Here is a 25,458-nt window from a genome sequence, read left to right on the forward strand (position 1 = left end):
TGAAATTCTGTGCATTTCGCGCTTAAGTTGAGAATAGGGACTAAATCGAATAAATTGTAAAACTTGTGTTTTAGAAGTTTTTAGAATGAAATTGCTTTGGGATATTAATTAGGAGGTCTTAAATAGCAATTTGACCCATTCTTAAGTTATGGACAAAAGTTGGACATGGAGGGAATTTTTTTGAAAGTTTAGTAGTAAGGGCATTTTGGTCGTTTGTATATTAAATGAAATAAAATGGGAAAAATAGCACAAAATTGGTTATCATCCTCATTAGTTGCTGCCGAAAATTTCTCTCCTCCATAGCTAGGGTTTCTTCAACTTTCAAGCCCCATAGTAAGTGAATTCAAGCCCGCTTTTAATGTTCTTCATATTTTGAAATCCTCGTAGCTTCGGTTTACTTATTTCTACCATTAGTTCGAGTTAGGGTTTATGTTTAAAATTTACCCATGAATGATAGGCATGTATTTTTTGTTTGATGGTAGAATATGAATGTTTGAAGTTAGGGAACGATATTTTCTAAGCGATTTTTAACGAAAACGAACAAAAGCAAGCATAATCGATAAAAATACCTATTGTTCATAACTATGTGTTAGAGTGAGAATTTGATGTTGCCATAGAAGAGAAAAATGATCAGTAGGTCATTAAACATAAGAATAAGGGTTGAAATTAAATTTCCGAGCCCTGGGGTAAAATCATAATTTTGTAAAAGTTAGGGGGCAAAAATGTAATTTTGTATAATGTGATTTTTGGATTAAAATAAATAGTTTGAGTGTTAAATGAGCTAAATATGTTGTTATAGATCAAGAAAGGCATAGAATCGACCTCGAACGGGGAAAGGAGAAAGTTTTGGACTAAATTGCAAAATTCCCATATTTTGCACCGAGGTAAGTTTGTATGTAAATAATGCATTAATTTCATTTACATTCTTATATTTCAGCCTATTATATGTATATACTAGCTGATGTTGAAGTATAAATCGACTATTGGAATAATGGAAATAAATAATAGAGAGAGAGATCCCGGTTGAACATTCGGAAAAATCAAATAAAATAGAGGGAGCGTAGCTAGGTCACATGTATGATGCCGAGTACACATCATGTGTACAAGAAAGCTACGAGATACTGTGTAGTAGCTAGGTCACATGTGTGATACAGGATGTATCCCATGTAGACAAGAGAGCTACGTGAGAGATAAATGTAGCTAGGTCGCATGCGTGATTCCAAGTGAAGGACACCATGTAGACAAGAGAGCTACGAGACAAATCGGCTAGGTCGCATGAGTGGTACTAAGTGTTCACCATGTGTACAAGAGAGCCGAATTAAATGAAATATGATGGTGGGGCTGTGTGCTGAAACCATCAAGTATCGAGGATTAATCTGAATTGTTCAACGGGATGGTTTTGTGGAAACATTGTAGTCATGGACCTACACTTGTGATGTATGAAATGTGGTGAAAATTATTTGTGGTATATATATATATATGTAAGTTAAAATGAGGTTAGTATAAAGAATGTGTGAAAGAATGAAATTAGCATTGAAACTGTTTTGGACAGTAGCAGTGACGTGATTTTGAAAATTCACCAAAAAATAGAAGGAATTTAATTAGAGGTTAAATAAGATGTAAAATTAAAGCTTAATGAGTCTATTTTCATATAAAATTAACAGAGCAAGCAAAGGAATTCTATATTTTGAGATATTTACAATTGTGTTAGACTTGCTCAGGATGACTATGTAATCCCCTGTTTCAACTTTGAAAAATCATTACAAATTGTACAAAACAAATTAAGAAATATAGTTTATATACCTAAATTCCTTATTGAGTCTAGTTTTAAATGAAATAGGTTTCATGGTTATTTAAATTTTATACTGAGAGAAATTTAATTCGTAGTGAACAGGGGTCAGATCAGTTGAGCTGTGTAATAGGGGAAACTTTAACTAATAAACTATACTAATTGGATGAACTAAAAATTCTAGAAAAAAATTAGTAAGAATTTTTATGAGTCTAGATTCAGGGAAATTTTACAGATTTGAATTTTGAGTTTCGTAACTCGAGTTATGATTTATTTAGTGATCATGATGCAGGAGGGACAGCTTTATCAAATTGGAGAAAACAATTAAAATTAAAAATATGACATAATTGAGTTATGTTGTAAACATATTAGATTTCTTATTTGTTATTTATATACTTACTTACTAAGCTATAAGCTTACTTTCTTCTCTCTCCTTTGTCTTATAGTGTCATTCGGCTAGCACAGGAGTCAGAGATTGTAGAAGATCCGCCCGCACTATCAATACTCTTGGTATCTGAACTCAACTTTTGAAAATATGGCATGTATAGCAGACTTAGTTATTTGTTACGTGTCATAATTGTCTAGGTTCAAATTACTACTTATAGTATCAATCTAATCATTTTGTACGAATCCTTTGAAGTTGATTTGTATTGTTAATGGCATATGTTATAATGATCAAATTGCACGCCATATTTTTGTTGGGTTTTATTTAATAGCATATACTATAATTTGTTAATACCTCGTACCCTGTTCTGGCGACGAATATGGGTAAGGGGTGTTACAGTTCCTTGAACTACCTGCTAGATCAATTGCTTTTTGGAATGCACTAGCAACACAATTTGTTTTGCAATTTAACCCGCCGAAAATATATGCTCATCTCTGAACTGATATTACAACTTATCATCAGTTGGATGATGAGAATCTTCACAACATATGAGAACGTTATAAATCTTTGCTTCGACATTGTCCCATCCACGGCATTCAATAGGAAACACAAATTGAGATTTTTTATAATGGGTTGAATTCACAGACTAGGAATCTTGTCGACACATCAGCCAATGGTCCTTTGTTGGATTGTACTTCTTATGATGCTATTGGAATTCTTGAGAGAATTACTCAGAATGATTATCAATATCCTATGTCTAGAGCTGCATGAGTAAAAGCTACTCTATGAGTTATTGAATTGGACACAATATCTGCACTTAGTGCTCAAGTTTATTCTTTTGCAAATAGGATAAAAATATGCAAGGGACTAGTGACGTTGCACCTATAAAAGTCACTCAACAAGTTGATGTTCCTACTTTTTGTTGTGAGATTTGTAGTGACAATCGTAGCTATGAAGATTATCCACAACATACAGAGAATGCCTTTTATATCAGTAACATTCATAACAATTCTTATGGCAACTCTTATAATAAATTTACACACAATCAACAATCTTGGGGAAATCAGAATGCTGGACAAAATGCTACAACATTCCGATATGGGAATATATCTACTCAAGGTAATTATAATTCAAGACAAGGTCATTACAATCAACAACAGCAGAACTACAATCAGCATGCTCAAATGCATCCACTCATCTTAAATATGTCTTTCTTGGTGATAACAATACTCTCCCAGTTATTGTCTCTGCAACACTGGATGTAACTCAAGAAAAGAAATTGGCCCATATTTTTAAGCAACATAAACGAGCTATTGCTTAGACTATTACCGATATTCGAGGCATTAGTCCATCTTTTTGCATGCACAAGATCAAGTTGGAAGATTAAGGCAAGTAACTGATTGAGCAATAAAGAAGGTTAAACAAGAAGATGAAGAAAGTTGTTAAGAAAAAAAATTATGAAATGGCTTGATGCTAGAATATTTACCCTATTTCTGATAGCAATTGGGTAGGTCAAGTGCAATGCGCTCCTAAAAAGAGTGGCATCACTGTGGTTAGCAACGACAAAGACGGATTAATTCCTACACCCATTTCTATGGGATAGGGAGTCTATATGGATTATCACAAACTTAATGCTGCCACAAGGAAGGACCACTTCCCACTTCCTTTCATTGACCAAATGTTGGACATGCTTGATGGGAAAGCCTATTACTGTTTCTTAGACGGCTATTCTGGGTACAATCAAATTGCTATTGCACTAGAAGATCAAGAGAAAACAATTTTCACCTGTCCATTTAGTACTTTTGCTTTTCGCCAAATTCCTTTCGGTCTCTGCAATGCACCAGCCACATTTCAAAGGTGCATGATGGCAATATTCTCGATTATGATTGAAGATTCTTTAGAGGTTTTTGTAGATGACTTATCAGTTTATGGGAATGATTTTGATCATTGTGCTGACAATTTGGATAAAGTATTGCAGCGATGTGAAGACACACATCTTGTTCTAAATTGGGAAAAATGTCATTTCATGGCAACTGAAGGCATTGTGTTAGGCCATCGCATCTCCAGTCAAGGCATTGAAGTAGACAAAGTTAAAGTGGAAATCATTGAGAAATTACCTTCACTAACAAATGTGAAAGGTATTCGTAGTTTTCTTAGGGATGTAGGGTTTTACCTAAGATTTATTAAAGATTTCTCGAAAATTGCAAAGCCCTTATGCTCGTTACTGAGCAGAAAAAAAATTCTTCTTTGACAATGCATATTTTATGCATTCACTCAATTAAAGATGCAGTTAGTAAATGCACCCATTGTCATTGCACCAGATTGGTCTCAAACATTTGAAGTTATGTGCAATGCAAGCGACTTTGCTGTCGATGTTGTTCTAGGACAATGCAAGGGAAAATATTTCTCGCCATGTGTTATGCTAGGAAAACTATTACAGACTCAAATCAATTATACCACTATAGAGAAAGAATTATTGGTTGTAGTTTTTGTTTTTGACAAGTTTCATTCTTATCTTGTTGGCGCAAAGGTTACCTTATTTACTAATCACTCAGTGTTAAGATATCTTTTTGTGAAGAAGGATGCAAAACCAAGACTGATATGTTGGATCTTACTATTGCAAGAATTTGACATCGAGATAAAAGACCGCAAAGGTTCAAAAAATTAGGTTGTAGACCATCTGTCTCGATTGGAAGTGGGCAGCAAAGATGGAAACATACTTCAAATTGTCAACACATTCCCAAATGAGAAGTTATTTGTTGTAGATGCATCACCTTGGTAAGCGGATTTGGTTAATTATCTAGTGTGTGTGGAAAACTCGCATTGGGTTTCATAGGCCATCAAAAAGATATTTCTTCGTGAAACAGTAAAGTACCATTGGAATGAGTAGTTTTATTCAAGGTATGCAATAACAACATTATTTGGCATTGTGTTCCGGAAGAGGAGATGCTTTAAATCCTGAAGCATTGTCATGATGCTCCTTATGGAGGTCATTCCAATGGCATATGAACTGCTGCTAAAGTTCTCTAATCAGGATTCTACTGGCCTTCATTATTCAAAGACACTCACAATTTTGTGACTTATTATGATAAATGTCAGTGCACTGGCTCTACATCCCGACGCAATGAAATGTTGCAACAACCAATTATGGAGGTTGAATTATTCGATGTTTGGGGCATGGATTTTATGGACCATTTCCAAGTTCATTTGGGAATCTTTATATATTAGTAGTTGTTGACTATGTCTCGAAGTGGGTTAAGCTGTTGCAATCCTAAAGGATGATACAAAGGCAGTGCTTAAATTTTTTCACAAGCATATACTTACTCACTTTGGCACACCAAAGGCATTGATTAATGATCAGGGTACACACTTTCATTGCAACCAAGTGGTAGCTGCACTGAAGAGGTATGGAGTTAATCATAGAATGGCTACTACTTATCATCTGAAAACTGATGGACAAGTCGAAGTATCAAATCGAAAAATTAAAAACATTCTTGAGAAGGTTGTGAACCCTTTAAGGAAAGATTGGTCCTCCAGACTAGATAACGCTTTATGGGCATTGCGGACATCATACAAAACTCCATTAGGGATGTCACTGTATCAATTGGTTTTTGGGAACGCATGTCACTTGCCAGATGAATAGGAGCACAAAGCAATGTGGGCAATTAAGTAAGTGAACATGGACTATTAAGTTACAAGAAAGAAAAGGTTGTTGGATATCACTGAACTGGAGGAGATTAGGCGAAATGCCTATGAAATCATTGCAATTTACAAGGAAAAAGACCAAACAATGGCATGAAAAAATTATTTTGCAGTGAAAATTTATCACGGGTCAACAAGTTTTATTATTCAATTCTAGACTGAAATTGCACCCTGGTAAATTGTGTTCTCATTAGTCTAGACCTTTCGAAGTTGTCGAAGTATTTCCTCGTGGCGTGGTCATAATCAGAGATTTACATGATGGACACCAGTTCAAAGTGAATGGTCAACGATTGAAACATTATCTTGGAATATTGATCAAAAGTAGGTAGAGACCATTAGATTGGTTAAAAAATTTTAGTTCTTATGAAATTTAGTATGTAATTTTATTTTATTTTTGTTCCTGTTCAAGTTTGTTTTACTTTTTTTATTTTTATTTTTACTGAATAATTAGGTACCGTTGTTGACACACTTAGGCTTTATTGTCAACGTAGTTCATACTATTGTACTATCACGTATGACTCACCATGAATAAAGGGTAGATCGGAATTTTCAAATCCCACCATTTGATCAAAAGTGACCTAGCCGTCTGATTTGTCTGAACGGGCGCAATTACCATTAGACACATTACTGATAGAAGTTGCAGAGGTAACTAGTGAGAAACACAACAACTCATTGTCGATAGTGGTCTATACCAGACCACTCAAGGTGACCCCACCTACACAAGAAGCAACCGGTAATGCCGAGGTAGTGTGGGAAAATGAAAAGTGATTCAAGGACCTTGTGAAGCCCAAAGAAAAGAAGAGAAAGCGCAAGAAGGAGGATAAAAAAAGGAGGAAGAAGAAACATCGTGCAACCACATTGATGGCCGAGGAAAACTGAGTTAGTTTATTTTAAGTTTTAGCTGTAATATTCATGCATTGCGTATAGCTGTAATTTTCATTTTGTTAGTGAACATTGTCATTGCATTTTTATTTTCATTGCATTTTAATGTTAGTACATTAGGGACAATGCAAACTTTATGTTTGGGGGAATGCATATGAGTTTTGGAAATCCACCCAGATTTAAAAAAAAAAGAATAGTTTTTAATGAAACATGCAAGGTTTATTTTTGGTTAATACAAATGTGTTTGAAAATTTTTGTTATATTGGATGCTTAATTCTTAAATCATGTGAACTATCAATGAATGAGTTGGATAAATTGACTTAATGTTGTATCTTCAATTCTTTGTTGAATGATTTAGGTTGCATTAGTAATGGATGACTAGTAGCATTCCTTGAATCTTGAATGAATCTGCCTTTTACAACTGCTTATATGTATATATAGTTATGAATACGAGACACTCCAAAGTGGGTGTATTGTGAAATTTTAAAGAGGGAACACTCCAGTGCAAGAGTTAGAAAAATGAATCTGGCCAAAGGCTATCGCTGCATGAGTGTGTGTTGGCGCAAGTACATTCTCCCTAGGGGTTTGTTGCACTCCATCATTACTTCTCAAGAACAAGGGTATAGGAAGGCAACAATATCCTTTATTCATAAAAAAAAGAGACATATATTGTATAATAAATGTTGTATTGGTAGATAGAATTTAGGGTTTAAAGCATGATACTGGTTTTGATGAAGTTACAATCATATTCATTCAAACTTAAGTATTATCGATGCAATATTCTGTCATCTAAATATGACTCATTCATTGGGATTTTAGGTGATTCAAGTTACTAGAATGATCATTTGCCTTAGTTAACTTTTGTGTATCCTTACTAGTTTTTTTTTTACTTGAGGACAAGTAAAAACTCAAGTTTAGGGGTGTGATAATACTAGAAAGAACATATGTTTTCTCACTACTTATGAGTTAATTTGTACCAGTTTAGTTATCTTTAGCACATATATTAGCATTTTCAGTTCAATAAATTGCATTTTATAACACATTGGATCTTAGCCTATTTATCCTTAATTTTGTCATGTTTTGGTACCAATGTCGTTGCATGAGTATTTTCAGATTGCGTCCAGAATTGTCATCGCACCTGACAACTGTCCAAATAATAACAAAAAGGTGTGAGTTGTCCAGTCTGGTACAACCAACTTGTATGTACAGAGGCAACATGATTCTGATGAAAGGACACCTATGCTATTTGGATAACAATTAATATTGACATGAAAAGGAGAGAGAAAGGGGGTATTATCTTCTTCAACCTATCTTCTGAAGCATTTTAGCAATGGCAGCTTAAACCTCCTACGGGTGAATCGATGTGAAAGGGATGTAGCTTAGTTCTTGATAAGGAGCCCTAAGTGCAACACAAGAGGGAGTTGAGAGATCAAGTCAAGATTTTCTAGGAATAGTACTCTCCACTTGTTTCTTTTATAAGCGATGGTGATTACTTTCTATTTCATGTCTATACGGAAGTATACATGATTTTTGGGTTAAATGTTTTTTTATTCAATCTTGCTTCTACTATTTAATCTTTGTGTTTGAATGTTCTTAGCATGGAAGTGTTATTACAGTCACTGACACTGGAAAGTGCAGCGACAGTTTAAACTGACAAGCATGACAATGGAAGTTGCTTGAGGATTAGAGGAATTTAATCCATTTTTTCTTAATAGTGTTCCATTGCTATCATTGAAAGGTATGGCTAATGTGCATGTTTAAGTCTTAGATTAAATATAGAATTTAAGCTTGGTTAGATATTCATTCCAATTTAATGCATTGACAATCACCTATTCTTTTATACCTTGTGAGCACTTAGTATTCTCTTGAATATTCATGTTGGGGATCTCAATTTATCATTATCATATTTTATCTTATTGTTTTTAAGTTATTGTTTCAACAACTACTCTCACAATTTATCTCGTTTCTATCTACTTATTCACTGACATTGATAGACAAAAGACTACCATCCTCGTAGGATCGATATCCAACAAACTCATATCTGTCTACTATACTTGCATCGATAGTGTACGCTTGGACATTATTGCTATGACGTTAAATAAACGATCAATCTCCAATAAGCTTCCAACCCAATAGAGCTTCTGATAATCTATAAAGTAAGAGAAGATGACTACATAAGCAATGCATGCTTAGTAAGTTCGTACAAACTTGAAACATAACTTATCACTTCAACTATCATACATAGATTAAGGTCTTATAGATTGACTTACATAATTAACAAGCTTTCCTTAAAATGATGAATCATTTCATTTACTTAATTACCATTTCATTCACTTAGCATTAACTTAGATAACATCATCAATTCGCTAATTATTAAATTTGTTTATGAATTAGGTAACTTCATCCATTACTTACGTAAGTTTCTCGTATAAGTACATCATTGAACTCATCTATCCCTTTTTCATCATAGTACAATTCAACTATGAACTTACCATTTCATTACCTTTCCTCACCTGTTTCATATGCATAACATACAAGACATAAACATAACATTAACCATAGTCACAAACTAGTGCATTTAAGCATAACTCTTTTAGAATCAACTACACAATAAACTATTTCATGAGAATTACATATTTTTCACATCCACATCATTGTTGCTGCCAGCATCTATTTTTAGGGTAGACTTTATCTAACACATAGTTTCTATGACTCAACTAACCCTCTTGCATATATAGTCCAAAATATAATCAAGATGAACCATTCTAATGGCTGATCGTTGCCAAACATTTCCATGCCTCTTAATGAGCATATACATATCGAATGATTATAACATTATGCTCAAAACATTTATAAGCCATTTTCGCATGGCTAACTAAAATTATACAAATCCAAAGGGTCCATGACCCACAACAAAAGGGGTAGTCCTATACATTGACCAAAATATCCTCTCACTACTAGTCTATTCCATACATGCCATAAGATATTCCAAAACGTAGCAGTACCAAACGGTGGGTAGTGATAGTGTGACTAGTTGCTGACGATCCCCGAGCCTGTAGCTTCCAATGAGATCTATAAAACAGAGGAAACAAAGTAAACAGAGTAAGCATTACAATGCTTAGTAAGTTTTAAGCAGTGTCAACAGATAACAACCAAATCATAACATAGTTGTTCGTATTTTTATTTCACTCTTCCTTCGGGCATACTATCCCCTTTTCCAAATATGCACATCTCATCATATACAATAGGCAGATAAACTCTCACATAAAAGTGAGCTCATGTGACATAGATATATCGTATGATTTCACATAACCTCTCACACTAAACCGATGTCACATAATCATAGGAATAGTCCCATAGATTGCTCTCGTGTGCATCATATATAAACTTGGAGTACATACCTGTTTAACCTTTCGCATTGCGTATATTTATAAGCAATTCTTATTACTTAAGTCTTACCGGACATAATCTCCACACGTAGTCATTGGGTCTTACCCGGACATAATCTCCACACGTAGTCATCGGGTCTCACCCGGAACATATTTCCAAGTTTCATGTACATTTAATCACATGTTACAACATTCACATTAGCCATTCGGCTTTACCACACATACACATCACACATATATTTCACATTAGCCATTCGGCTTTACCACATATACATATCACACATATGTTTCACATTCATCACATCGGCCATTAGGCCTTATCACATATATATACACCTTCACATTCATCACATCGGCCATTAGGCCTTATCACATATATACTCTTTCACATTCATCACATTGGCCATTAGGCCTTATCACATATATATACACTTTCACATTCATCACATTGGCCATTAGGCCTTATCACATATATATACACCTTCACATTCATCACATCGGCCATTAGGCCTTATCACATCTATACTCTTTCACATTCATCACATTGGCCATTAGGCCTTATCACATATATACATCTCCTACATATTTCATATTTTTCTTGTACATCAATTACAGCAATAGCTCATAGGCAACTCAAATAATTTCATCAAAGTTTACAACAAAATCACCTATTCACTACAAGCAGTTTTCTTTTCCTGAGCAACAGTCGCTAAATTGTTTATAACTGGAGCTACAAAACTCAAAATCAATTGCCGTTAATTTTCCCGAATGTAGACTCATGTATCTTTCATCCATAAAATTTTCAGAATTTTAGGTTTGGCCAAGAAATACCAGATTTTTCTTAAAGTTTCCCTGTTTCACTGTTTGACCAATCTGACCACTCTTCACTACGAATTACATTTTCATTGTACAGAATTCATAATGTGTTTTATTTGATTCCATTTGAAACTAGACTCATTAAGGAGTCTAAGCATATAAATCTTATCTCATAACCATTTTTTACAAATTATAATGATTTTCCAAAAACAGAACAGGGATTTTGAGTCATTCCGACACCTGTCCCACACAACTTTAAATATCTCTTTATAGGAAATTCCTTTGCTTCCACGGTCTCTTTTATAAGCAACTAGACCAACTAAGATTTGATTACATGTTTTATTCAGCCTATAATTCCACACCAACAATTTATAGTGATTTTCTAAAATCACATTACTGCTGCTGTCCAAGCAATTTATTACAATTTGCTCTTAACTTTCCAAGTCCAAACACTTATGAACTTACCATTTGGGCTTAAGACATATCATGGCCACATCATATCTTATCAAATCAACTCATTATGTCCTATTATGATTGAATTTACTCAACGATTAGTCGCTAAAACTTACCTCGGATGTGGTCGAATGATTTCGCGGCTATTCGATCACTTCTTCCTTCCCTTATCCAACTTGATCCTCTAGGCTCTTGAGCTTAATTAAACAAACAAATTGACTTAATCATTTGAGCATCAAAAGAGGAATACAAGATACTTAGCCAATATATATACTCATTAGGCATCAAAGTCGCATATGTGCGAAATCATGAATCGAACTCAACACATTAGTTAATATTCCTCTTAGCGAATTTTCTAAGCCAAGAATAGGCATCAATATGCTTGCCTCTAACCGAATGCATGCACACCAATTTCCCTCATGTGGCGAATATACATGTCCATGTTGAGGCCAATTATACACTTAATACCACACAAAACAGCATACATTTTACTACTAACGCATTACATATCGTAGCTCAATACACCTTTCTCATTTACTTCATAACCAAACATCATCACAAGCAAATATACACTTGAAATAGTATATATGTCATACCAATACATCATGTGCAAACATATATTCATGTAGGTGCAAGGGCCGAATTCTCAAGTGGCTTATATCCAAATATATACACATATCCAAAGCTTAAATCTTACTTACCATGCAACATGCATGAATCATACTTATGGATATACCATGGCGAATACCACAACACCATAATTTTGGTCATGATTAAACAAAGAACTTAGTATCTCCTTCAAAAATGCTAAAAGAAAATCTAAGAGTCCTCAATCCCCCATCACATGTTTCATTATCAAGCTTGATATTTAGCATGCAATGGCATTAACACCACATTCACTTTGGCGAATTTCATTCCCATGACATAGCAAAGATTTGAACCATGGGCTAACAAGAACATCAAGCTAGCAACTAAAACATGCATGAATCTCATGGCACAACCTCAAACATACCTTAATCTTGATGCAAGTATAGCCAACCTCTTCCTAATCCTCTTCAAAACCAAACATGAAGCAAAATTCCTTCCTTCCTCTAGTATTTTCGGTCAAGGGAGAAAAATGGATGAACAAATTTTTTTCTTCTCTTTCCTCAATACACTGCAAGGGGGTTCACTCACACACATTTTTTTTTCATTCTTTATTACCCATACTTATTTGTTTATTGTTTCTTCCTAATGCACCAACAAAACATGTTTCATGACATGTTTTGCCCATGATTCCTTGTCATGGCCGGCCACTAGAACTTAGGGGGGGAATTTGACATGCAAGTCCTCCCCTTTGACTACATGCACTATTAGGTCCTTATAGATTAGCCTTTCACTTTTCAAAAGTGTCACACAAGTCCTACTAATTGAATTCACATGCAATCGGCTAAATCGGAACTTGAAATTTTCACACATTCATAATTACATATTCTAGACAATAAATATTACATTCAAACATTTCGGTGACTCGGTTTAGCGGTCCCGAAACAACTTCCCGATTAGGGTCAATTTTAGGCTGTCACAGACACACTGTCTGCTCCATGGGCGTGTAGTCCAGCCGTGTGTCCCTGCACGTAAAAAGTTCAAGTCAGTATGCATGGTAATAAATACACGGGCAGAGACACGGCCGTATGTCTCAGCCATGTGAAGGGCACGGTCCAGCATACGGGCGTGTGACTTGGCCATGTGACATCTTGAGCATGCTGACGCTAGAAATAGAATGTCCATGCTTTTGCACACGGGCGTGTCGTGGCCATGTGAGGGACACGGGCCATTGGCACAGGCGTGCCTGGCCGTGTGAAAGCCCCTGTAGGTGTTAATTAGAAATTAATTCTACACGGGTGTGGGACACAGGCATGTCCCAGAGTGCTTAGGTCTTGTGAGCCATATGGGCCATCAACACGACCACGTTGATATGGTCACACGGGCGTGTTATCCTTCCACAGGGGGATCTGCCCTATTATAAAAGCAATTTCTTAAGGTTGGTTTAAGGACCCAGAATGGTTCCGAATCGTTATCAACGATCGATTTGGGAGTCGTAGGCCCATAATAAGAAGATTAAAGTAGAAATTGAAAAAGTTTTAATGTGGACCGAGTCTCGATAATTTGAGATTGGTTGTATGCATGAGATCAAGTTAGGTAATGCCTTGTACTCCGGCCCGACGTGGGTTACGGGTATATGGTGTTACAAAATGTCAACTGTGACAGCCCTAAATTGACCCTAGTCGGAAAGTGGTTTCGGGACCGCTAAACCGAGTCACCGAAGTATTTGAGTATAATATTTATTGTCTAAAATATGTGAATATGAGTGTGTGAAAGTTTTAAGCTTCGATTTAGTCAATTGCATGTGAATTTAGTTAATAGGACTTATGTGTGACACTTTTGAAATGTGATAGGTTAATCTATAAGGATCTATTAGTGCATGTTATGAAAATAATGGGTTTGCATGTCAAATTTCCACCTATGACAAGTAGTGGCCAGCCATGATGGGTTATATACATGCAATATGTATTAATTATTAGTTAGTAGCTTTATATTTTATAACATAAATAAATAAAAAAGGAAAAAGTAATTGAACTAAGGAAATGAAGGGTGATGAAAACAAAGCTTGAGTTTCTTTCTTCTTGGCCGAATGTAAAGAGGAAGATGGGAGAAAGGCATTCGGTCATCTTAAGTTAGCATTAAGGTAAGAAGTTATGTTAATTCTTGAAATTTTGGTTAATCTTGAATGAGGTATCAAGTTATTTTAGTAACCCATGTTGAATTTTTATTGTGGGAATGAGTAGGGCTTTGGCTATGGTAATTAATAAGGGTGATGGTTGTTGTTTTATGATAAATTTAGATGAACAATGGTAGATGAGTGTTTGAACTATACAAATGAGCATATGTGAGCATTGGGTGCTAAGGGAAAAGAATCGGCTACCTTATTATGTACCAAGAACGAATATGAATTTGATTATGTTTGAGTAATTTATGTACTTAAAATTGATGTAGTATAAGTTACCATGTTCTTGCCGAATATGTAATTGATAAAGGAGGAGTTTGTTATTGAACGTTAGGCTAAGTCCCTAGTGGATGGATGAATTGATAATAATTGTGTATAAAGATTTGCTTTACTATGTCTTTGTTAACAAGATGAGAAATGAGTTAAGATGGTCTTAGTGTACCGATTAGGACCTAAGGAGTTGAGCTTATTGATAGTATAGATTTCTAATGCACCTATGGTAATGGCCGAACATGTAGTTGTTTAATGTTTGAACAAGTGTCGTTTAGGTGTTCTAAATTGTCTAAATTAGATGTTAATCATCTAAGGGTTCGGCATTGTGCATTCTTGTTATGAGTTTGATTTGAAATCATGAGGTTTTGTTGACTTGTGTTTAAATGGCATTCGGACATGGTCTATGAGTGTTTGCAAATCCGGTTTAAGTGCATAGGTGCTAAATACTTTGTATTGGAAATTTTGATGTATAAGTAGTAAATTGATTCAAATGAATTGGTTCTAAAATGTATATGAATGCCGTATGATTGTGTTTGATTGGGGAGTAAATTGTTTGATTTAGCTCAAGAGCTTAGAGGATCAAAGTTGGATAAGGGAAAGGAAAAAGTGATTGAATAGCCGTTGAAATCGTTCGACAACATCCGAGGTAAGTTTTCGAGTAATGAAACTTAGTTTATGATTTGATTAAGTCATGACATATAAGCATAACAAATAAACGGTGATATAATGATTCTACTTGAATTGTATATTGAGGTGATTAGTTTATACCTATGACAGGTAGCCGAATGTGTATAGAGATCATGTTATAAAGCAAATCAAAATCATGCTCTTTGTATGTGGCTATTGAGCCGAAAATGGTAATGGTTGATAAGCGTCTTGTGTTTGAATTCTAGTTATGATAATGAAATATGGATGTGTCATGATTTATTGGTATATGTGCTTGATTATTCGGATGATATCCGGCTAAGTCCGAAGGCATTTGTGCAAGTTACTATATCCGGCTAAGTCCCAAGGCATTTGTGCGAGTAGTTGCTATACCCGGGCTAACTCCTGAAGGCATTCATGCTAGTGACTATATCCGGGCTAAGACCCGAAGGCATTTGTGCGATTTGCTATATCCGGCTAAATCCCAAAGATACTTGGGTTTGGAAGCGACCGATCTTGCTGTAATAATTTCAATTAATAAGCTCATAAAATACAAACGATAAGGTATGTTTCGTATATGCATCGGAAAGGTTGATTCCTTTCAAATAGCACTCGCTCAATTGATTAACAAGCTTCCGGCCTCTAGTTAGGTTTGATACACTGTGTATGAATATATTGGTTGAAGCGTGAAGAAATTATGATTTTGAGAATGTGCATATATGAAATTATTCATTTAGTCATATGAACGCTATACTTTAGTCGTAAATAATTTCGTTACTCAAAACTTACTAAGCATTAAATGCTTATTCCGTTTCTTTAATTCTCTATTTTATAGATTTTTGTTCGTCAGCTATCGGACTCGGGATTGTCGAAGTCAAAGTCGTCCACACTATCTAAGCCCTTTTGGTACTCTTTTAGTTAAACGTTGATAATGGCATGTATAGGACTAGCCTTTGTTGTTTATCAAGTACCTTTGGTAATGTGTATATATTCGGATAGCCATGTGAAAATGGCTTAAATATTTTGAGCATAGTATTAAAATCATTTTGTATATATATGGTTATTGAGAGGTGTGGAAATGCTTGGCAATGATTAGCCATTGAAATGGTTAATCACGATCATATTTGGTGCTATGTATGTCAAATGGCTAGTTGAATCATGGAAACTATGAAATAGGTGAAATTTACCTTAAAATAGATGCTGACAGCAGCAATGATGTGAGTTTGAAAATTCATTAAAACTAGTAGGAATGTAATTAAATAATGAATAAATTATGTAATCGAACCTTGATGAGTCTATTTTCATATGGAAGAAGCGAAACTACCATATGAGCCGTATTTTATGAGATGTTTAAGTTTTCATGAAACAGGGACAGAACGGTTACTGGATCCCCTATTATGACTTTGGAAATTTATCATAAATTAACCAGAAATAATTAGACGTTATGCTTTATATTTACAGATTCCTTTTTGAGTCTAGTTTCATTAGAAACAAACGGCATATGTATTGAAGCCCTGTACAGGGAGATATCTAGGTCGTAATGCATGAAGGTCAGAGTAGTCGAACCCTGAAACAGGGGAGAATTTAACTAATAAACTGTACTAATTGGACCGATCAAAAATTCTAGAAAACAATATGTAGATGTATATATGAGTCTAGTTTCAGGTAAAATTTACGGAATCAGTTTTCGAGTTTTGGAACTCGAGATATGATCAGTTAGCCAGCTTGTCTGGAAATTTTAAAATGAACTGTGTAAATAAATGAATTAAGTTCGTTAACACCTCGTGTTTGACTCCGGCAACGGTCTCGGGTGCGGGGTGTTACAATTTTATTGGTATTAGAGCTACGGTTTAGTCGATTCTAGGACTACCGTAATACGTTTGGGTCTAGCTATACATGCCATTGTGTGTCTATTTGATAGTGTGGTGATTTCTGACAGTTAAAAATGTGTCAGAAATAGAATGTCCAAGTTTTTGCACACGGGCTAGGACATGGGTGTGTCATGGCCGTGTGAAGGACACAGGCCATGGACACGGGCATATGCCAAGCTGTGTGAAAACCCTTGTAGGTGTGCATTTGGAATTAATTCCACACTGGTATCAGACATGGGCATGTCCCTGTATTGTTTAGACCGTGTGAGCTACACGGGTCAACCGCACGGCCATGTCAAAATTCATCACACGGGCGCGTGCCCCTATGTCAAGTGTCTTTTTTCTAAAGTTAACTAAAGAACCTGAGTTCTTTTCGAATGATTTTCGATGGGTATTTTGGGTCTCGTAGGCCCATATTAAGGACGTGTTGATAAGCTTGAGAAAGTTTTAAATTTGTCCAAGTCTTGGAGACTCGAAATTGGTAGTAAGCACGAGTTTAAGTTAGGTAACGCCTTGTACTCCGTCCTAGCGTAGGATACGGGTAAGGGGTGTTACATTTAGTGGTATCAGAGCTATGGTTTAGTTGGTTCTAAGACTAACCTAGCAAGAGTACGGGTCTAGCTATACATGCCATAACTGTATATTGATAGTGTGACTACTTCTGACGATTATAAATTGTATTTTCTATATAGTAAATGGATCTTGATTGAGCTAGAGCAGATAACATGGAAAGTAGCGCGCTGGCTCCCACGGAAGGGACCACGCCTGTTGAGAGTGACTCGTGACTATGGGCCATGACAAAAGGGCTAGAGAAGCCTATCTTTGAATGGACGCTTGGTACATGGAGTTTGTTTGTGCGAATCCGAACACTCCATCTCCCCCACTTCCTCCGATTCCTCAGTATGCCCCAATAGCTCCAAAAGGCGTGGACTTGATTAGAAGAGAGAAGCCTCCGGTACATAAGATTAGGAAGCAAGGGGCTGAGGAATTCTGAGCTAACATAGATGACGACCCGGAGAAAGTAGAGTTTTGGCTAAAAAATACCGTCAGGGTATTTGATGAACTGTCGTGCACGCCTGAGGAGTGCATGAAGTGTGTAATATCACTTTTGAGAGATTCGGCCTACCAGTGGTGGAACACTCTCGTGTCTGTGGTACCTAGAGAAAAACTTGAGAATTTTTCCAGGAAGAGTTCCAGAAAAAGTATATTAGCCAAAGGTTCATAGATCAAAAGAGGAAGGAATTTCTAAAGCTAAAGTAAGGCCGAATGTCGGTGACAGAATATTAACATGAATTTGTGAGGCTTAGTAAGTATGCATGGGAATACATGTCTTCATAAGCCACTATGTGTAAGAGGTTCGAGGATGGTCTTAATGAAGATATCCGAGTATTTGTTGGCATCCTAGAACTAAGAGAATTTGTAGTGCTTGTTGAGAGAGCATGCAAGGCAGAGAAGCTGGTAAAAGAGAGGAGGAAAGCATCTTTTGAATTGCGAGATTCAAAGAAGAGATAGATGGGAAAGTCACATCAGTCCTCATCCAAGAGATTGAAGGAATTCACTACTCGATCGAATGCTTCAGTAGGGTTTTCGAATAGAAACAAGAATCTCCAGAACACAACTTCTAGAGCTCAGACCACTTCTGTCGCGAGCGTCGGTAGTGTTCGGCCAATGTAACAGCCCTAAATTGACCCTAGTCGGAAAGTGGGTTCGGGACCACTAAACCGAGTCATAAAAATAATTAACTGTCATAGTTGATGCTCATTATATGTACATATGCCTGTGTGAAAATTTCATGTTTGAATTTTGTTAATTATAAGTGAATTTTGTCAAATAGGACTTATGTGAGAAAATTTAGAAATGTGCTAGGCAAATGTAGGGTGGCCTATAAGTGCATGTTGTGAAAAAAAGGTGGGTTTGCATGTCAATTTACCCAAATTTAAGCATGATGGCCGGCCATGCTATGGGTGGAAGCATGTTGCAAACATGTTTAGTTAGTGGGTATGTAGAAAAAAATAAAATAAGAAACATGGGTAATAAAGAAAAAAAAAGAAAAGAGAATGGTGTGGGTGTACTCCCCATTGCCGTGAGTTGATGGAGGGAAGAAAGAAAAAAATGTTCATCATTTTCTTTCACTTCTTGTGGCATGAAAATGAGAGAGTTTGAATGCTTAATAAGGAGGGAAGAAGGAGTGCTCATGTTTTCTTTCTTTTGCAATTGTCGTAACTAGAGGAAGAAGAGGAAGCAAGATTCGGCCAAGGTGGTCCTTTAGATCAAGGTATGACCAATAAAATTGTAATGCCCCGTACCCGAGTCCGCTGCCGGAATCGGACACGAGGGGCTAACGGCTTAAACCATTCACTTTTACAGTCCATTTTAAAATTTTTCCAGGCAGTCGGCTAACTGCGTCACTGACACTTTAAAAATCATAACTTGAGTTCTACAACTCGAAAATCAGTTTCGTAATTTTTCCCTGAAACTAGACTCATATATGCATCTACAAATTTTTTTCTAGAATTTTTGGTCGGGCCAATTAGTACATTTTATTAGTTAAAGTCTCCACTGTTACAGGGTGCGACTACACTGACCTTCATGCATTACGACCTGGATATCTCCCTGTACAGGGATTCAATACTGATGCCGTTTGTTTATATAGAAACTAGACCCAAATTGGAATCTATAAATATATAGCATGACTCCTAATTATCTCTGGTTAATTCACAATGAATTTCCAAACTCAGAACAGGGAATCCAGAAACCATTCTGGCCCTATTGCACGAAAACCTAATTATCTCGTAACATACAACTCACATGACCATTTCGTTTCTTCCATATGAAAGTAGATTCATTAAGGTTTATTTACATAATTTATTCACTATTTAATTCCATTCCTTCTGTTTTTAGTGATTTTTCACATCCACCTCACTGCAGCTGTCAACCTCTGTCATTAAGGTAGATTTTACCTACTTCATAATTTCCTTGATTCAACTAGCCCTTTTAACATACATGGCACAAAAGATAATCGCGATTAACCATTCCAAGGGCTAATCGATTCCAAACATTACCACATCTCTTAATGAACAACATACAAAATGATCATGATACCATGCCAAGGTGCATACAAGCCATTTTCGCATGGCTAAAAGTTTACATACCAAATTTTCAACAAAACATATTAGCCTATACATGCCAAAATGCTCTCCTAGACCCACTAAGAAGAAAGTACCAAAAGTTGTTAGCCGGTGTGATGACTTTGACGACGGTCTCGAGCACACCAAAATGGATCAAGGACCTAGGTAAGCAACAAACAAGCACACCAAATGAGTACATAACTCAGTAAGTCATAAGCACTACTCTACCATCCAACATTAATAATCATTTTTTGCTTCTTTCAAATCATAACAACTATGCTACGTTTCTTAAATTCTTGGTTCGATCTCATGCCAAGTCCTTCAATTAATTCAATGCCAAGTCAGCCCAATCAATGTAGACCCATTTCCTCAAGTTTGGAACAACGATGCACTAGATAAATCTATGCATACACCGCACAACCTCAAATTCGATATTTAGTTAATAGCTCAATCACTTACCACATTCATCACAATTTATACCAACAACCAAACGTTGCACACATAGTGCTTATTATGTTCACACACATAGTGCCATAGTAAATCGCACACATAGTGCTATAGTAAATCGCACACATAGTGCCATAGTAAATCGCACACATAGTGCATTTGAGATTCCTCATGCTTCAACCTCCCAATCGGCACACATAGTGCCACTTAATTTTGCACACATTGTGCCCTATGTCAATTCATCATGGTAAAGCAATTTGCTAAATTCAAATTGTACATATGGTCATATTAACAAGTAGCCTATCTTACAAGGAACACCGAATTCACATAACATATCATTTCACCGGCATTATAGCTGCTAGGCTCAAAGGTCGAATATAATACCAAAGACTAGGCTCATGGATTTAACTCGGATATAATACCAAAGACGAAGCTCATGGGATTTAACCCGAATATATTACCAGATGAAGCCTACAGATTTAACCGGATATAATACCAAAGACGAAGCTCGTGGGATTTAACCGGACATATTACCAAAGACGAAGCTCGTGGGATTCAACCGGATATAATACCAAAGACGAAGCTCATGGATTTAACCGGATATACATCAAATATCATGCATATTTAATCATATTTTAACATCTCTCATTCAACATATCACATTAGTAGTCATTTGCTACATTCGGATATAAGCTCCATATGAACACCATCATTTACATTTCGGTTCAAAAGTCATACGAAAATATCACATATCCATTTCATCATTCAAACTTAACCCATCGTGACCATTCGAATATAAGTCATATGCATAAATTATTTATCGCACAACTTAATTCAGATAGAACCAAAAGGTCACAATTCATCTAATATGTACATATTGCTCACTGATTCGTACACAACCTTTCAAATTAGCAATTATAAGATGGTTCCGCACATAGCCCATCCTTATCGATAATTTACGATGGTTTTACCCTTACTCACATATAGGCATTTTTACCTATGCTTCTCAATTCACATTTGTGATTCAATTCGAATCGATTTAACATGCATAAGTACATATCACATACCTGACCAACTTAATGTATTTGAACGAATTCGATTGTCGATTTAACACAAGGTCTCATAGTTGAACATAAACATGAAACCATTTCTTATACGTTCGATTCACATCAATCATCAAATTTATTTACTTCACATGTACTTAATTAGGTTGTTCGTACCTGAATAATTGACTATACGGAACGAATCCACATATCGTATTAGCCCATAGTCTTATAGCACCACGCTTTTAATAGTTTACCTAAGCAATTTGCTCGCTAGATAATAACTCGATTTCATCACCGCCATGAGCCCGCTAGACCTTTAAGTCCGATGTCATTTCACCGGCATTACGTCGCTAGGTTTGAAACCGAATATATATTATAATGCATAACTTATATCATCGATCACTAACAGTTACCTCATTGAAGTTCACATTTAATCACTTTAGTACCAAGCCACCTTCGGCTACCACAACGGACTAAATATAATAATTGTATATACATCATGGCTTCCTTTAGATATTCAATAATCACAAATTGTGATATCTCCCCCAGCACATATACGGCATAGTTTATTCATTGTAACACTCATTTAGTGCATCAAATTTCCAAATCCAATTCAACTTAGGCATAATAGGCATAATCGACTTATAGCCTTAAATCATTACATATTGGCACATTAACTACATAAAATTTAGATTCCCTTTACCATATTAATTTAACTCTTAGGCATATAAAAAGGAATCAAGCTTAAACACTTAAGAACTTACCTTGAATGTTGTCGAATGAATACAACGGCTATTCGATTACTTTCTCTTTTCCCTTATCTGAATTTTGCCCCTCTATGCTCTTGAGCTTCAATTCAAATATTTTAAACTAGTCATTATTCGACAATTCGAGTATCACTTTCAAAATATAATATATATATATATATATATTCAACTTTCACACCTACTGATCATAGCAAGCTTATAAGAAATCAATAAGCAACTCATTAACAAATTTCTATCAATGTTTACCACATAATCATAATTTCACTGCAAGCTATCTTCCTGAGCAATATTCACTAAATCATTTATAACTGGAGCTACAAAACTCCAAATCAAGTACCGTTAATTTTCCCTGAAAATATACTCATATATATTCCATCCATAAAATTTTCAGAATTTTTGGTTTGTCAAATCAATACCAGATTTTTCTTAAATTTTATCCTGTTTCACTGTTTGACTAATCTGACCACTCCTCACTACGAATCAAATTTCTCATTGTACAGAATTCAAAACATGTTATCGTTTATTTAATTTTAAACTAGACACATTAAGGAGTCTAAAAATATAAATTTAATCTTATGAACATTTTTTTACAATTTATAATGATTTTATAAATACAGAATAGAGGATCTAGAAGTCATTCTGACCCTGACCCACATCACTTCAAATATCTCATTATCAGAAATTCTTTTGCTTACATGGTTTCTTTTATAAGAAACTAGATTCATTAAGATTTAATTACATAATTTATTCAGCTTCTAACTCATCTCCCACAATTTATGGTGATTTTTCAAAGTCACGTTACTGCTGCTGTCCCAAGCAGATTTATTACCATATCACTCTTTCACCCATACCTTGCATGCATGTTATTTAAACATGTATATCACCAATCAATCATCACATATCTATGATTTTACTTAAGCATAATCTCCATTTCATCATTTTAAAGCACAATCATTACATAATACACACAACATGTTAGCCGATTTTTTTCCCCTTAGCATTTAAGGCACATGCATGCTCATTTGTTTGGCTCAACTTCACCTATCTTCCATTATTCATCAAAAGAACATGAAACAACAACCATTTCTCTCATTTCCATTCATGACCGAATGCACACAACACAACCAAAAAAAATCATAATATGCCTCATGGGTTAAGGTAGAATCAAGAAGAACCCATGAACATCGAAAGAGAAGCAAAATACCAAGAACTTACCTTCAATTTTTCTCCTCCTAGTGACCGAATATTCAAGGGTTTCCTCCCTTATTTGCTCTCTCAAATTCGGTTATGAAGAACAAAGAATGAACAAAAACTTCCTTTACTTCCTTTTGTTATTCTTATCACCCAACATTTTATGACACAAAAACACAAATAATATTTGTGCCATACTCATGCCATAACTCAAATAAAAAAAAATTTGCACTTGTTGTCTACCACCAACATGATGGCTGGCCACTATGCATTAAAATGGGAGGTTTGACATGCAAATTCTCCTATTTTGCACTCCTATTTATTTGGCCACTACAAATTAGCCTATTGCATTTTCAAAAATTTTCACATAAGTCCTATTTCATAATTTCACTTACAAATGGCAAAAATCAAAGCATGAAATTTTCACACATGCACTTTCACATGTAATAATCACAGAATATAACATTTAATTATTTTTTTGGCTCGGTTTTGTGATCCCGAAACCACTTTCCGACTAGGTCCAAGTTAGGGCTGTCACAGAAAAAGCAAGAAACGAAAAAAAATAGTACTCCTTTGTGGGGTAGATCACAAAAGAACCCCGAAAGCGGGGCTGTTAGCAGAGGTGCACCAAGAGATACTGCAGTGAGGCCCGAGGACAGAGCACCTGCAAAGACTTACACTATTTGTGCTCGTGAAGAGGCAGAGTCTCCTAACGTGATCACGGGTACCTTTTCTATTCATGAAATATCTATTGTTGCTTTAATTGACCCGGGGTCTACCCACTCTTATATTTGTATGGAATTGATACTTCATATGAGCATGATAGTAGAGTCCACTGAATTTGTAATAAAAGTGTCTAACCCTTTAGGCAGACATGTGCTAGTGGACCAACTATGTAGAAATTGTCCTTTGACAATTAGAGGTCATTCTTTTCCGGCTCACTTGATGTTATTGCCATTTAATGAATTTGATGTAATCATTGGGATGGATTGGGATGAAAAGTTATTGAGTTGAAATGTGAAGATGGGAATATTCTTCAGGTTAGACCAGATGAGTCGAATAATTTACCCTTGATAATATCGTCTTTGACTGTTGAGAAATATTTGAGGAAAGGATATGAGGCTTCTTTAACTTTTGTACTTAATACTCAAGTGTTTGAATTGAAGATAGAATCAGTACCAGTGGTTTGTGAGTTTATAGAAGTGTTTCCAGAGGAATTACCTGGATTACCTCTAGAAAGGGAAATTGAGTTTGGAATCGAGTTAGTCCTCGGTACGATATCCATATCGATTGCTCCATATAGAATGGCTCCTATGGAGTTGAAGGAGTTGAAAGCTCAACTACAAGAGTTAACTAACAAGGGCTTTGCAAGACCGAGCTTTTCCCCGTGGGGAGCTCCGGTGCTCTTTATAAAAAGATGGGTCGATGATGTTATGTATTGACTATAAACAACTTAATAAGGTAACAATGAAGAACAAGTATCCTTTGCCAAGATTGATGACTTGTTTGATCAGTTAAAGGGAGCTACTGTATTTTTCAAGATTGACTTGAGGTCAGGATACTACCAGCTAAGGGTGAAAGAACAAGATGTACCGAAGACCGTGTGTCAAACAAGATACGGGCATTATGAATTCCTTGTCATGCCCTTTGGTTTGACTAATACTCCGGCTGTATTTATGGATTTGATGAACCGCATTTTTTAGCAGTACTTGGATAAGTTCGTGGTGGTTTTTATCGACGGCATATTGATTTATTCGCGTGATGAGAGTGAGCGCGTGAAGCATTTGAAAACTATATTACAGACCCTAAGAGACAAACAATTGTACACCAAGTTCAGTAAGAGTGAATTTTGGCTTACGGATAGGACACATGTGTCGAGTGACGGGATTAGAGTTGACCCAAGCAAA

The sequence above is a fragment of the Gossypium arboreum genome, chromosome 3 (genome assembly GCF_025698485.1).
Source record: "Gossypium arboreum isolate Shixiya-1 chromosome 3, ASM2569848v2, whole genome shotgun sequence".
Classification (NCBI taxonomy): Eukaryota; Viridiplantae; Streptophyta; class Magnoliopsida; order Malvales; family Malvaceae; genus Gossypium; species Gossypium arboreum.